General features: G+C 41.0%; 1 non-coding gene across 1 annotated transcript; it reads right to left on the bottom strand.

The window, feature by feature from the left end:
* Positions 1-11,212: 11,212 nt before the first annotated feature.
* On the bottom strand, positions 11,213-11,319 carry LOC112774460 (small nucleolar RNA R71). Its single transcript, XR_003188950.1, has one exon. It is a non-coding gene; the product is annotated as a small nucleolar RNA R71 (small nucleolar RNA).
* Between the last annotated feature and the right edge of the window lie 6,067 nt (positions 11,320-17,386).

The following is a 17,386-nucleotide window of genomic DNA, read 5'->3' as shown; positions in this document are numbered from 1 at the left end:
AGGAAGCTTAATGAGGCCACTAGGAAGGATCACTTCCCCCTACCTTTCTTAGACGGTTGATGAATTTAATTCACACCCCATTAAAAATTTGGTGAATTAATTCTTTTGGCAAGTGCACCAAAATTATCGTCAAGTAATAACCCACAGTGGTGTGGGATCGTATCCACAGAGATTGGCAAATTCAAGCAGTTTTAATTGATTGATGAATTAGTCAAGCAGAACAAATAGATTGTGAGGTGCAGAATTATAAATGACATAAATGTAAATGGCTAGAATAAAAAGAAAAGCAATAAAGTGCAGAAATAGAAATGGCAGAATGTAAAGTACAGAATCATAAATGACTTGAATGTAAATGGGAATGGGAAATTACTGAATGTAAAATTTAGCTATAAAGAAATGGATAGATAGGAATGGGGAAATTCATTGAGATCAGGAGATGTTGTCTATTTGGATCAAATCTAGCTTATATCCTCTTCAATCATGCAACTCATTGACCTCTTGACAATCATGATTGATTAAGCCCCAATTCCTTGGTCTAATTGCTCATGAAGAGAGATATGCTTGGTCCCTGATTATACCATACACCATCATAGGTCCAAGTAGAGGGAGGATTATATGTCACATATCCAAACACCAAAACCCAGATTCTACTCAAGTGTGAGAAGGGATTTCAAGCATGGTTTCATGTTTCCTTTTCCAAGGTTCCCATGAAACCCATTTTGCATTCAATTTCTTTTCCAAGATAATTGAACACTAATCTTTAAGAACAAAATTCCTTCTAGAAAATCAAGAGAAGATGAAGAGAAGAAGAATTTCACTATTATCAATCCATCAAGTACAACAGAGCTCCCTCTCTTAATGAGAGGGAAGTTAGCTACTCATAGCTCAAAGAAAGTACTCAAAAGTGAAGTGTAAAAGTGGATCTAAAACTAACTGCTTAACCCCCTCTTCAGTACTCCTTGAGGGCATTTATACTACTCCTAGTAAAAATAAAATAATTACAAAAGTGAAAAAGGAAAATTACATTTTGGAGGGAAAAGAAGCTCAATAAGTGTGACTTCCCAGCTGGCGTGTGGTTGGCGCTCCAGTGGCGTGTCACGTGCTCTTTAATTCTAGCTTGGCGTGCCATGCCTAGCCCTTCAAGTGGCACGCTCGTCTTCACAAACAACCTTGGCATGCCACGCCTTCGAGCTCAAGTGGCATGCCCTAGCCTTTTTCCATTTCTCTTTGCCTCTGGAAACTTGAACTAGCGTGGCACGTCCAGCGTCTGGCGTGCCACGCCCTTGCTGTATGCTTGGCCAAGCTTATCTGGAAAGTTGAACTAGCGTGGCACGCCCAGGGTCTGGCGTGCCACGCCCCTTTGTGAATAACTGGTTCCTCTGTTTGGCATGCCATGCCACAAACTCAAGTGGCACGCCCCAATGCTTCTTTGCTCTCTGAATGACACTGGCGTGCCACGCTTGGGGTCCAAATGGCACGCCCAAGTGAGGAATAGTGGATGGCGTGCCACGCCTTCAACACCAAGTGGCACACCTCATGTATTTGGCCTTCTTCACTCTCTTTGGAAATTTATACCAGCGTGCCACGCCCATGATCTTTCCTTAGTTCTAGTAGCTGGGGTGCTATGCCTCAGCCTTCAAGTGGCACGCCATAGTGAGATACTTGGGTTGGCGTGCCACGCCTTCGACACCAAGTGGCACGCCCAGCCCTTGCTTTTGTCTCTTTGTTTCATTGGCGTGCCACGCCTGGTTGTTCAAGTGGCACGCCAAAGTGAGATTGAGAGGTTGGCGTGCCACGCCTTCGATACCAAGTGGCACGCCCAGTCTTCAATTGCCTTCAGCCCCTTCTCTGGATTATTGTACCAGCGTGCCACGCCATGCTACTCAAGTGGCACGCCCATACATTTGTGAGCTCCTCAAGCTTGGCGTGCCACGCCTGGGTTCTTAAGTGGCACGCCTGATAAACCATTATTTTATGGTTTACATTGTGTTTAATTGTGTGGTTTTATCAAATCTTTACCCACTTATTCATTAAATAAGCATGCATTTATAATTTCTTCCTAAAAATACTTTATGGTTGAAAACTTGCTTCCTAGAGACTTTTAATTTTGTATTTTAATTCTCCTTTATCCCATTCGATGTCGTGATCTGTGTGTTGAATCTTTCAGGCTTTATAGGGCATGAATGACTTGGAGATTAGAAAGGAAGCTTGCAAAAATGGAAGGAACACAAGAAATTAAGGAGATAACCAGCGAGAAGTGACGCGGACGCATGGCTCACGCGACCGCGCGACATAGAGGAAATTGCAGTGACGCGGACGCATGGCTCACGCGACCGCGGGGATTGGAAACTGCACAAGTGACGCGAAGGCGTGGACGACGCGCACGTGTGGCAAGGCAAAACGCTGGATGATGCGAACGCCTGGATGACGCGATCGCGTGATATGCGCGATCTGCAGAATCTGCAGAATTTGCTTAGGGCAATTTTGGGCCCTGTTTTGACCCAAATTTCGGCCCAGAAAAGCAGATTAGAGCCAGGAAACATGCAGAGACCAGAGAACAACATTCATTCCGAATAACTTTTAGTTTTAGATCTGATTTTACCTCTCCTCTGGGTTTTCTCTCTACACATTGATAGTTCTTAGGATTTCGTTTTTATTGCTTTTTGGATTGGGACATTGAGAAGAGTTATTACCTCCGTCAAGACTTCGTCATTCTAGTTTGTTTCCTTACTTGTCGCTTACTCTTTCATGTCCTTTATTTACTCAGAGTTACTCTTGGATTATTTCTAGAATTTATTTATACAAGAACTATTTTCATTTTTAATTGATCCTTTTGATTATTATTTATTATGTCTTTCAGTATTTCTCTTCCTTATTTTGTGAAATTTACATTCATAATGAGCGAGTAGTTCCATAACTGATTGGGAGATGATTGAAAGGAAACCTTGAGTTGGATTACTCAAGAAAAAAATTATAATTTGGTTTATTGTTGGATCACCCTCTAGTCATTGACACTAGTCCTTCCCAAGGGAGAGGATTAGGACTTGTGACTAGAAATAGCTTTCCAACTTGCTTGACTTTCCTCTACCTAGTAAAGGGTAACTAAGGAGAACAACCTTCAATTATCAATTAATCTTGAGAGTACTCCAACAAGAATAGGGCTTCCAACTAATCTACTCCCAGTCAAGGTTTTTATTTAAAATTACATAAATTCTCTAATTTAATTTTCTGTTTATCAACTCAAACCATTTTTGAAAACATCTGATTAATAAAGTAGCACATTTTTCTGCAACTCGTTGGGAGACGACCTGGGATTCATACTCCCAGTATTTTGATTTTAATTTTAATTTTGTGACAACCCTTCTAAATTGATAAGTGGATTTTCGGTTGGTTAAGAACTGTACTTGCAATGTATCTCTTATAACAATTTTTTAACTCGCCAATTTCTGCCACGTCAATTTTTGGGGCCGTTACTGGGGAGTTTCAATAGAGTGCTAAGTTATTGATTGGAATTTATTTATTTGCATTTTATTTTATTTTTTTGCTACTATGAGCTACATATTTCTTTCGTTAAATGACGCGTTCACTTCCTGATCCAAGCTTGCCAGTATTTGATCATGAGATTGAAAGAACTATCTCACGAATAAGGCAAGCTCAGCATCGATTAGTCTTCTCTGAGGGCGAATCTGAAACATCACTTGAGGAAGAAACAAGCTCCCTTTCTACTGATTTGGTTTATTTACGTGTAGGTGACATGGCAGCACCTAGGAGAATTACAATCCAGGAGGCTGGAGCCCCTGATTTTACAATGCAACCGTTTCAAGCGCATCACCCAGTAGTGGCTACAGACTTTGAAATAAAGACTGCACTGCTCAATTTGATGCCTAAGTTTCATGGCTTACCTACTCAAGAGCCTATTAAGCACTTGAGAGATTTCCAAGCAGCCTGTTCTACTGTCAGGCGTGATGGTACAGATGAAACTTCTATTCTCTTGAAAGCTTTTACATTCTCTCTTGAGGGAAAAGCAAGAGAGTGGTACTACACTCAACCCGCAGCAACTGTTTCTGACTGGGATATGCTTAGAAGAGAATTTTTGAAAAAATTCTTTCCAGCTGAAGTTACTGATAAACTGAGGAAAGATATTACCATGATTGTTCAGGACAAATTCGAGGCTCTCTATGAATATTGGGAACGCTTCAACAATCTTCTGGAAGCATGTCCCCACCATATGATTGATAAGATAGTGTTGCTCGACTACGTCACACAGGGCATGAGGCCCTAAGATAAGACCACATTGGAAAGTGCTAGCAATGGGTCTGTGAAAAAGTACAAGACCACTGATGAGGCATGGCAATTGATCAGCGACATAGCTGAATCTACTCAGAATCACAGGCAGAAACAAGGCCGTTCAAAAGCTGTTGCAGAAGTATCCTCTAGCAGAGAGACTGCTGCTCTAACTCAGAGTATCTATGAAATGACCAACTTACTGAAGTAGATGCAATTGAATCAACAACAAGCTCAGCAAGCTCAACCTTCTCCACTACAGCAAAGCCAACAATTAGTCCCACAGAGATTATGCGGAATCTGTGCTAATTATAGCCATTATACTGATGAATGTCCGCAGCCCCAGCAAGAAGACAACACTGTGGCAGCCACTCATAACTTCTATGACCGTCCCAATCAAGGATACAATCAAGGTGGTAGCTACAACCATGGATGGCAGGACAATTCCAACCAAGGTTGGAGAGATAATTCTAATCAGAGCTGGAGGGACAACAATAACAGAGGAGGCAGAGACAATCAGGGAAATCAGAGGTGGAATAATAACAACAACAGGCAACAGAACCAGAACCAGCCTTACAGAGCACCTCACCTAAGGCAATTCCAAGGATCACAGCACAACCAACAGCAGACCTCTCAGATCACTTGTCCTTCTTCATCTTCTAATGATGAGTTACTACAATCTATTAATCGGAGACAACATACCATGGAAAACAACCTTACTTCCACTCTAAATGGTCTGAACTCTACCTTGCAAGCTCTTGTCTTACAGATTGGATCAATGAATAACTCCGATAACCAGCCTTTGAGCTCCAGTGGAATCCCCTCTCAACCATTACCCAATCCAAAGGGTGGCATTAATGCCATCACCCTAAGGTCCGGAACCACATTTCAAGAGAGGAATCAGGAAGAGCCAAACCCACCAGAACACACCTCAGCTGAAGAGGTAGTGGAAATTGAAGATGTTAAGGAAGAAGGGGATATACAGGACATGGCTGAAGAAGAAGAAGAAGCTCAATCACAGGAAGAAGCACCAAAGGGCGCAGACACTGTAGAAAATGCCATTCCTATTCCATTTCCACAACTTGCAAGGAAGCCCAGGAAGCAGTTGGAACCTGATCCCAAAATGGTAGAAATATTCAAAAAGGTTGAGGTAACTATTCCCCTTTTTGATGTTATTCAACAGGTACCTAAATACGCAAAGTTTCTAAAAGATTTATGTATACATAAAGATATAATTAATGAATTAAAAACTATTCCTTTAGGTAGTTCTATATATGCTTTAATGGGAGGTATACCTAAAAAGTGTAGTGATCCAGGTCCATGTATGGTTAATTGTACTATTGGTGGTGTGGTATTTTCTGACTGCATGTGTGATTTAGGAGCATGTGTAAGTATAATGCCTTTGTCTATATATGATATTTTAAGGCTCCCTCCCTTAAAAAGGTCGGCAGCTCATTTTGTGTTAGCAGATAAAAGCATTATTACAGTGGTTGGAGTCGCTGAAAATGTATTAGTGGGCATACTCTTTTGAAATAGACGGCCGAGTAGTAAGCTTCAATCTGAATTGAGTTATTAAGCACCCTCCAGAAGATCATTCTATCCTCCAGTGTGACATCATAGATGAAACCGTGGTTGAAATTCACCAGGAGGAGTTAGCAGAGAAGTACATAGGACAAGGTCCGAATGTGGGGACACTTTCTGAGGACAATGAAAGTACTTTACCATTGTCACCAGCTCCAGACAATCCAGAGCCTGGCCATGAGTAGAAGTTAGAATTAAAACCCCTCCCTCCACACATCAAATATGCATACCTTGAGGACAAGCAGAAGTTTCCAGTTATCATTGCACGGGAACTCACTTCATGACACCCATTGGGATGAGTCCCTTTCACTTAGTTTATGGAAAAGCCTGTCATCTTTCAGTTGAAGTAGAGCACAAAGCCTTTTGGGAAGTAAAGGAGTGCAACATGGGATTTGAGAAAGCCGGAGCTGAAAGGAAGTTGCAACTGCAAGAATTGGAAAGCCTTCGCCTGGAAGCTTATGAGAACTCAAGGCTGTACAAGGAAAAGATGAAGGCTGTACATGATCAGCACATCAAGTGGAAAGAGTTCCAACCTGGGGACTTAGTCCTCCTTTACAAATCCAGACTGAGGTTCATGCCAGGCAAGTTGAGATCAAGATGGGAAGGTCCGTATAGAGTAGAGAAGGCTGAGCCGTACGGAGTTTTTCACCTAAGTCATCCTTCAAGCTCTGAACTCATCAAAGTTAATGGACATCGTTTGAAGCTATATCATGGTGAGAAGGTGGCGAAAAACAAGGAGTTAGATATCTTCCTCTTGGAGGATCCACTCACAGCAGAAGACTGAGCTAGTGGAGCGTCCAACTTACGGACGTTAAAGCAAAGTGCTAGGTGGGACACAACCCACCATGGTATGATCATTCCTTTCTTTATTCTTAGTTTTCTTTTTCAATAACTCTTCTCTTTATTAGCACATTTAGTTCGCATCTGCATTTGCATATTTTTATTTAAAAAAAAAAAGAGGGAGAGCACGCGACGCGATAGCGTCGCCGACGCGTCCACGTCTTATGTGCCTCAAGAAGAAAAAACAATCGCACAGAGAGTCATGCGAGAACGTAGCTGGAGGCGTGCCTTTGGCACAAATCACCCCACGTGACCGTGTCACAGACGCGTCCGTGTCACATGGGAAACATGCCTCCCACGCGTCCGCGTCACTCACGCGGACGCATGACCTGAAAATCAACGTAAGATAGGGTGCACGACCGAAAGTTGTGCTAGAGTGGTGCTGGACTGGTGCTGAACGTACAAACCTTACCACGCGAATGCATGGCTCACGCGTCCGCGTCATATCCCAATAATGGCCACTCAAGCGATCGCGTCGACCACGCGACCACGTCACCCTGGATTTTGGCAATACTATGTTTTGAACAGAGAGTTATGCGAGCGCGAGGCTGCCCTCGCGCCAGTAGCACAAAATGCGTCACGCGTCCGCGTGGCCAGCACGACCGCATCGATTCCTTTTAGCGCCATCCACGCGAACGCGTACCCAACGCATCCGCGTCGCTTGCGCCGCACAGCTTATCCTAATTTGCTAAATATCTTATCTTTCTCTTCCCCAAATCCTACTTTTTCTTTTCCCTCCTTATTTCTTTCTTTCCCTTTCTTCTTCTTTCTTCTTTCTCACTTTCTACTTTCTCTCTCTCACCACCATTAACAAGGTTTTTCTTTTCTTCTTCCCTCTTTACTTTTCTATTCTCCTTCTTAATTTATGTTTTCTTCTCCTTTTCTTTTTCTTTTTACTTGCATTATCCATGTTTTCTTTTTCTTTCTTTTTCTTTTAATTGGTGTTAGATATTTAGTAGGATCATTATTATTCCTTTTGTTTGCTTGTGGCTTATTAAGAACTTGTTTGGAAATTATATGTTAATTTTTAAAGGGTTGCTTGCATGTTCCATTTATTATTTTCAATAGCTTACCTACCACGCATGCTATGTGTTTGTGAAAATGCCCGTATGGCATTGTGCACTATTTTTGGATTTCTTTTATTCTACTACTCTAAATGCCTGCTTTTCACAAAACCCTTTTTTATATTTCATTAATTTAATATAATTGTTCTTACAAACAGGTTGTTAGTTTGAATTCTATGGTAATTTAACATGGACATTGAATGCTTGATCTATGCTACTCATGCCTTTGCCTGCATGCCAATGATGCCAGGGCATTTTGGCCAGTTTCACTGACCTTTTCTTTATGGTTTTAGGGTAGTTTCATGCACTTTCTTAGGAAATAATCACTTACATCTTGATTCAAGCAAACATTGTGAATTTTACATGATTTCATGAGAAATATGCATGAATTAAATGACAAAATTGAATGATGCATGTCTCATAACTTGGAGTAGAGCTTTGATGCACTTTATTGCTTGATTTCAGGACAAAGGAAGCAAGGAAGAACCACATTAGTAGCCACGTTAGTCTAGCTAACGTGACCACTAACGTGGAATGGAGGCTAACTTGCAACATTAATGAGAAAAGTAATCGCCATTAACGCCTTCGTGAGCCATCATAGCCCACGTTAGTTGCCACGTTAACTATGTTAACGTGGAAACTAACGTGGAAGAGAAGTAGAACTTCAACGTTAGTGGTAAAAGTAAGTGCCACTAACGTTCCAAAGTGGCAGCTGGCCACGTTAAGAGTCACATTAACTCAGTTAACGTGAACTCTAACGCGGATGAGGAAGATCATGCCAACGTTAGTGACACTCACCTTTGTCACTAACGTTGGACTAAGCTCATATTGGCCACGTTAAGAGCCACGTTAACCTAGTTAACGTGGACTCTAACATGGAGGGAGCAAGGAATCACCAACGTTAGTGACACTCACCTTTGTCACTAACGTTGGACAAAGCCACTTTGAGCCACGTTAGTTGCCACGTTAACTTAGTTAACGAGGAAGCTAACGTGGAGGAGAGAATGATGAGCCAACGTTAGTGACACTCGCCTTTGTCACTAACGTTGGGGATGGCTACCAATACCACGTTAGAGGCCACGTTAACGCAATTAATGTGAACTCTAACGTAGGAAAGGGGCGTTTTGGAGAGTTAGTGACAAAGGTAAGTGTCACTAATGCTCTCGAGGCTAAAGTGTGCTGACGTTAAGAGCCACGTTAGTTATACTTACGTGAACTCTAATGTGAGAAAGGGGGGACTCTCAACGTTATTGATAAAGGTAAACCCCAACAACGTGTGCGAAGGACCAAGAGGCAACGTTAGTGGTCACGTTAGTGCCACTAACGTTGAAGTTAAGGTGGACCATTATTGGGTTAGGAATGTTAGTGAAAAAGGTGATTGTCATTAACATTCTCGAACCCACACTTTCACTTAACGTTAACGCCACTAACGTCCTAAGCTAAAGTCCATGCCTACTTCACACTCTCTCTCTGCAAGTAAAGCTAAGCCCACTGAAGATGATAATTGCTTCAACTCAAGATCCAAAGGCCCATATCCAAGACTTGAAGAAGCAACTAGAAGATCAGAATAACAGTATAAATAGAGAGAACTTTGAACTAGAAGAGAGCTTTTGGGCATTATTAGAATTACTTTCTGTATTTTACTTTCTCTGCAACTTCTAGTTTAACTTTTCAGAATGTATTCTCCATCTTTGTTTTCCTTTCCCAGAGCTATGAACAACTAAACCCCTTTCATTGGGTTAGGGAGCTCTGTTGTAATTTGATGGATCAATAATAGTTTTCATTATTCTTCTTCTTTCTTTTCTCTTGATTTTACTAGAAAGCTTTCAATCTTCATCCAATTGAGTAGTTATCTTGGAAAAGAAGCTATTCATACTTGGATCTCTTCTGAACCTTGGAAGAGGAATGAAGAGATCATGCTAGATATGCTTTCTCATGTTGGACCAAGTTGGGGTTTGGATGGGTATAATGACATATAATCCTACCAACACTTTGATTTAGAAATACATGTGGTATAATCAGTGACCATACCTTATCTCTTCTCATGAGCAATTGGACCAAGGAATTGGCTACTGATCAGGATTTGAGAGATTGAATTACCAAGGAATTGGAATTCAATCACTTAAGATTGCCAAGGAGATCAATGAGTGCATTGATTGAGGAAGAGATGAAAATGAATTGATCCGGAGGATGCAACACCTCCTAAACCCAATGAACTCCCCATTTCTGATCTTACCCATTCTCTTTAATTTCTGCCAATTACTGTTATGATCATCTTCCCCATTCCCATTTAAGATTCTGCGATTTATTTTCCGTCATCTATTTTCAGCTCTTTATTTACAGCATTTACATTTTCTGCTATTTACTTTCCCGCCATTTAATTTCCTGCAACTCTCAAACCAATTTCTGCTTAGCTTAACTATAACATTACTCCAATTAAAGTTGCTTGACCAACCAATCCCTGTGGGATTCGAACTCACTCTATTGTGAGTTTTTACTTGATGACAATTCGGTATACTTGCCGAGGGAGATTTGTTAAGAGACAAGTTTCCGTGCATCAAGTTTATGGCGCCGTTGCCGGGGATTGATTTTGTATCAACAATGATTAAATTGGTAAATAACTAGATTGAGCATTTTCCTTTTGTTTGATTTAGTTTCATTTGAGTAATTTACTTTCAGTTGTAGTTATTTCTTTCCCTTTACCTTTCACCCATTAGTGGTGTTACCTGCATTTTGTTTTAATACTTGGTTCACTGGCCCACTAACTGTTTGATATATTGCATCACTCACACTAACAGCATTTCCAACAGGAACACTTTCTGCATTTATTTCCTTGCTTGTGCCTTGTTGGTTGTATGACAGGGAGAAGAAGCGGGGCTTCAACTTCCTTTGATTCTGAACCTGAGAGGACCTTCCTTAGATTAAGGAGGGAAGCAAGAGGGAAGAGAGTAGTTGGTACTGAGGAAGAGGAGGAGTACTTTGAACCAGACATGGATGAGAATATGGAGAACCATCATGAAGACGAGGCTTACAACTATGGCAGAAAAGGTCCAGCGCATCGGGCTGGACAAGAGAGAAGAGTTCTGGGTTCTTACATCAATCCAAATCCAGGAAACTGTGGAAGTAGCATTCAAAGGCCAACCATACATGCCAACAACTTTGAACTAAAGCCACAGCTCATCACCCTTGTTCAGAACAATTGTTCATTCGGAGGAAGTGTCCAAGAAGACCCCAATCAATATCTAACCACCTTCTTGAGGATATGCGATACTGTGAAGTCTAATGGTGTTCACCCTGACACCTATAGACTACTTCTGTTTCCCTTCTCACTCAAGGACAAAGCATCTAAATGGCTGGAATCCTTTCCAAATGAGAGTTTAACAACCTGGGAAGACGTGGTGAACAAATTCTTGGCAAGATTCTATCCTCCTCAATGAATCAACAGGTTGAGAGCTGAGGTACAAACCTTCAGGCAGCAAGATGGTGAGACTCTATATGAAGCATGGGAGAGGTTTAAGGACCTGACAAGAAGATGCCTGCCAGATATGTTCAATGAATGGGTGCAGTTGCACATTTTCTATGAAGGCCTTTCGTATGAATCAAAAAAGGCAGTAGACCACTCATCCGGAGGATCTCTGAACAAGAAGAAGACCATTGAAGAAGCCATAGATGTCATTGAGACTATAGCAGAGAATGACTACTTCTATGCTTCTGAAAGAGGCAACACTAGAGGAGTGATGGAGCTGAACAATGTGGATACACTGCTAGCTCAAAACAAGCTTATTACCAAGCAGTTGGCTGACCTTACCAAAAAGATGGAGTGGAATCAAGTGGCAGCAATCACCACCTCAGCAGCATTTCAAGAAGGAGTGAATGAAGAAGCAGAGGGTGATCAGGAACAAGCCAACTACATTGGAAATTCACCTAGGCAGCATCATGACCCATACTCCAAAATATATAATCCCGGTTGGAGGAACCACCCAAACTTTGGATGGGGAAACCAACAGGATCAAGGCCAAGATCAGAGACGCCACAACCCCAACAACAATGCAACTCACCAAAACTCCACACAGAGGTCATATCAACACCCACCTAACAACACCTCTCAACATCCATACCAAAGTCAAAATGGCCCTTCTCATCCTTCCAATCGCAACTCTCCATCATCTGAAGATAGACTCTCAAGGATTGAAGCTCTACCTGAAGGCATATGTAAGGAAATCCAAGATAACAAGGTGTTCAATGAGGAGGTGTGAGCCAATATCAAGAACCAGGGAGACACCATCAAAAGGCTGGAGTTTCAAGTGGGATACCTTTCTGAGAAAATCCACAAACCTACTGATAGCTTCCCAAGTGACACAGAGAAAAATCCGAGAGGTGAAGCAAAGAAGGTCAGATAGGAAGATTGCAAGATGGTCACTATAAGTGATAAGGAGACTGAGGAAGAGCCGAACAAACCATTAGAACAACCTGAAGATACATCAGCAGGAAAGCAGGAAGAGAATCATCAAGAAACCACAATCACACAGAAGGAGCTGCTGAGATTCTATGCACCCTTTCCCCAAATACTCAATGGTGGTGTAGAGAAGAGAATATACTCAAGGTTTCTTGACATGTTTGCATCTCTCCATGTAAACATACCATTCATCAAGGCCCTCCAACAAATGCCCTCATAAAGTGATCTCAACTTACTTCCCAAATATCCCACCCCATCTTCCCACCATCCCATCTCAGCTACCCAAGGTTTTCACCATCAACAAAGTTCTCTCCCTAGAACATGTGGAGATTCTTGATGAAGCCAATGGATATAGGTTTACTGCAAGAGGAGAAGATCTGAAGCACTACCAACCACCCTGACAAAAGGCAGAACGTCAAGCTAGTGACGCTAAAGAAGCGCTTCATGGGAGGCAACCCATGTTTTACAAGGTTCATGAAATTCAAATCAACTTTGACATATCCTTGAATGCAACATATAGTGAAGAACAAGTTTGGTGTTCAAGGCACACTAAGAGGACATGAATGCAATTCATAGCATATCACTCTTAGCACCTTGAACGAATCTTCTTACACCACAGTTCCACAAACTAAGTTTGGTGTCACCAATGTTGCATACATGGACATTTAGTTGGTTAGTTGGTTTGCACTCATGAATAGCAATTAGTAACTAGAAACAAAAATTTTAAAAAGTAGTTACTCTTTCTCTTTTCTTTTAAAATTTGTGGCCACTTTCCATAATTTTATTAATCATATTTCTTTTATTTTGTAGGAGAATTGATGGGACAATTGAAGGAGGATTCGGTCACCACAAAAAGAAAGGACTATACACGTGTCTTCAGGGGGATTGCATTGGAAATTGTTGCCATGCAACATGGGAAGAAGAACAAGCTTGGAAACTGAACCAACCCTATCATAAAGTTGATGATCCTTGTGCTCATCCATTGCTAAACCCCATCCATCCATCATACAACCACCCCATCAATCCACACCTTTCATTCACTCATCACTCTCCTATATAAGTGATTCCTAGTCCGTACCCCCTTCACATTCCAATTCCCATTCTTTATACTTCACACCTTCCTAACCCAAATCCCTTCATCTCGCCCTATCCAAACCCAACCAAATTCCACCATTTATCCATAACCCCTCAACACTGTCACACATCAACTCTTACTCATGGCATCATCAAGCTCTAAAAGAAGAAAGGGGAAGGAGCCTATGGAGCACGTCCTTTTGATGAAAAGAAGTTTAGAACCTTTCACCATGCACTTCAATTTGGATGGATGGCTGATAAGGAGATCATATATGAGCTAGGTTTTCAAGTCAAGAAAACTGAGTGCGCCGAAATCACAGAGAAGGTAGAAAAGAGAAGATGGGAGCTCCTCACCGATCCAGTCACTGCGAGAATAAATGCAACGCTCGTAAAAGAGTTTTACACAAATGCAGTGAGGTATGATAGGAAGGAGGAATCTTATATAAGCTTTGTGAGAGGAGTAACGGTGGATTTTAGTCCCATGAGCATCATGAGGGTGTTGAAGCTACGAACCATACCATTTGAAGAAGAGAGCTATCAATCTCGAATAGATGGTAGTCCTAATTATGACCAGATTGTGAAAGATATCTGCGTACAAGGAGTGGACTGGATGAGAGATCCCAATGGAAAGCCCAAATTTATCAAAAGAGGTGATCTCACTCCTGAAGCAAAGGGGTGGTTCGAAATTGTAAGGAGATCCATCCTCCCTGCCGGAAACAATTCAGAGGTGAATCTTAAGAGAGCAACAATGGTGCAATGTATACTTAAAGGGGGAGAGATCAAGGTGCATGAACTCATAGCCCAAGGCATTAGGAAGATGGCTGAGAAAAGTGATTCTAGAGGAAGGTTAGGCTACCCCAGCACCATTTTTCGCCTGTGTGACAAGGCTGGGGTGGTGTTCGAAGACGAAAACCCCGAATAGATAAAAGTTGGTATCCCAATTACTGTCTGGCATATGCATGCTGTTGCCTCTCCCCTACCTCAACGAAGGATAAGAAAGAGAGTAGCCCACCAAGCTGTGGAAAGGCAGAACCCAGAGGAGCAAGCCGCAGCCACCTTGAACATGCACCAATTAGAAGAAGCTATTGATGGCTTATCTAGGCATTATTGGGAGAATCAAGAGTCATAGAAGGAGCTCCAACTACAAATGATGAATCGCCAAGAAGAATCAATTTCTAGATGGGCGAATCAACAGGGGGAGTGGCAAAAGCAGATGATGGAGCAGCAACTGGAACAAGGGAAATGATGGGGTAAATCCTTCCACAGGTTGGAACAAAGGCAGGATCAATAACAAGAGGCCATCCAAAAGCTAATCAACATCCAAGCATATCAAGGTGCACACATACATGAAATGCATCGAAAACAGTTAGAACAGGCAGAACTCTTCGACGAATACAGGGCATTTTCAGAAGGAGTTTACATGAACCAGACTGGACATCATGTGAACACTCAGGCCAGACTTGGATACTTAGTCGGACAACTGCCTATACTGCATCTGGGAATCACAAGCTATGAAGAAGTAAAGGATGAATTAGCGTGAGAAGAAAGAGAGAGGGTAGAAAAGAGTCATGAATCAGTAAGGAAGGCACTTGAGGATTGGAAAAAAGCTAAACTGGCACGAATGCAAGGAAGCACAAGTGGACACAAAGGGGACAAACAAGAGAGAGAGCATGAGCAATCCCATGAGTAAAAGGTGGTGGAGTTCCCTCATTATCCCATCTTTTTCAAGTATTAAATAAGGAAAATCATGTATGAAAAAGAACATGCTTCCATGGTAATTTAGGATTTTCAATGCTGTCTTTAGTATTTTTCTTGCCTTTTTTATATGTGTGCTGGTCCAAGTTACCTATCTTCATTTGCATCTTACTTACTGTATGTTTGTCCTTTTAAGCTAAATAAAAAGAGATGTTATGAAAGACCAGAGTGGAGTTCAATTTGTGGAGTAAGTCCTTAAATTTGTGGTGTAGTAATCACTTAGCTAGGTTGGTTCACCAACAAGGTGAGAAGACAACTATCTCTCCTGAATCATATGCTTGAAACACACCCCTTGAGACTAGCTAAATAATAAGATCCCAGTAAGGAAAAGGAAAAGAATACTAAGAGTTGAAAAAGAAAGAAAGGTAATAAAGAATAAGGCTAGGCACCAAGGGTTTGAACATTGAGGGATGTGTCTGTGGTGCTCTTGTACCAAGGATCTGCTTGGATGAATAAGTTCTTAGGAGTGCTTCATCACTTGGTAACTTGGGTTAACTAACCCGGAATTATCAACTGAAAATCCACTATCAAGAGCAACCTTGCTACAGAATATTTAGTAACCCAAAGAGGTGTTGGACACCAAGACCTCAAGGAAAGAAAATAACAAACCATGTGCCTGTGGTGTGCATGTATGGGGGAGAGAGACTTGAAGGAGTAAGTCCTTAGGGGTGTTTCAACACCTAGCACCTTGAACCAACTGGTTCGGGAGTGTTGGCTGAAAACTTATCTTAAAGAGTCGCCCTCTCACATAACACTTAGCCTAATGATGCAATAAACCTTGGAAAGACAAAGGGATCAATAAATAACAGTCTCAAAGGGTTCCATCAAGTGAGTATTCCAAGGCATGATAAAGGTCTGAAAGCCAGTAAAGGAATGAACCTAAGTTGCTATGCATGAAAACCCATAAAACCAAGGACATGACTTCCACAAGAATGATTCATTCATCTTGTCATTTCATTCATCATTCTCTTGTTCCAGTACTTGCTTAGGAATAAGCAAGCTTTAAGTTTGGTGTTGTGATGCTAGGGCATTTTGGCCAGTTTCACTGACCTTTTCTTTATGGTTTTAGGGTAGTTTCATGCACTTTCTTAAGAAATAAGCAAGTTTTGGGTAAATAATCACTTACATCTTGATTCAAGCAAACATTGTGAATTTTACATGATTTCATGAGAATTATGCATGAACTAAATGACAAAATTGAATGATGCATGTCTCATAACTTGGAGTAGAGCTTTGATGCACTTTATTGGTTGATTTCAGGACAAAGGAAGCAAGGAAGAACCACGTTAGTAGCCACGTTAGTCTAGCTAACATGACCACTAACGTGGAATTGAGGCTAACTTGCAACGTTAATGAGAAAAATGATCGCCATTAACGCCTTCGTGAGCCATCATAGCCCACGTTAGTTGCCACGTTAACTATGTTAACGTGGAATCTAACGTGGAAGAGAAGTAGAACTCCAACGTTAGTGGTAAATGTAACGACCCAACTTCCAATACGTCATGATCATACCAAAAGTAAGGCGTTACTGACCTGTTTTCCTTATTAACTATTTACTATTAAGCCTTTAGTTCGATATTGCGATTCAATTTTACTAAAAATACCAGAAATTTTTGTTTTTGTTAATCAAAATCATATAGCAAACATCACCAAGTAGTAATAATCATATAATTATTAATAATAGTAATATTATACAAAAAGAATTTAAATAAAATTCAGGTACAACTCCTATCCCTTTGCATAAAATAAAAACCTTAAGCAGTAAGGGCGAGGGAATTCTATGAAAGAAACTCAAGTCATAAACTTAACTCGTAATAAGGTTTAACAATCGCCCGCAGCTTCAAACGGAGTCTTCGAACCTGTGTCACTGAAAGGGTGGAAGATTTTGGGGTGAGAACAAACCACACGTTCTCAGTAGGGAATGGGAATGCCGTAAAAGTAATGATTTACATGTAAATAATTAACTCAAGTTTCCAATGTAGTTTTCTTTATCAAACCTTTTCAAAAATTTCTTAAGACTTACTTGAAACCGTTTAAATTCCTTTCTTTAAATCATATTACTTACATAAAGTCTCAACCGTATTAGCAATTCATCAGCTACAAATAGCATTCCTCAACTATCACAGTAACTAAGTAAATCAGCAACATAAATAATATACCCAAACCTCATTTCACAAATACCATTCCTCAATACTTTACTAAGTTCACAGCATCAACAAAAATACGTAATCAAACACACAAGCAAGTCACTAAGACAAACAGCACAATCACAAAGAAACAAGACAAGCAACATAAATTATAAAGAAATAAAACAAGCAAACACAGTCAAATG

Source organism: Arachis hypogaea, chromosome 18 (assembly GCF_003086295.3).
Source record: "Arachis hypogaea cultivar Tifrunner chromosome 18, arahy.Tifrunner.gnm2.J5K5, whole genome shotgun sequence".
Classification (NCBI taxonomy): Eukaryota; Viridiplantae; Streptophyta; class Magnoliopsida; order Fabales; family Fabaceae; genus Arachis; species Arachis hypogaea.
The sequence above is the reverse complement of the archived record's forward strand: the minus strand, read 5'-3'. Positions and strand labels throughout refer to the sequence as shown.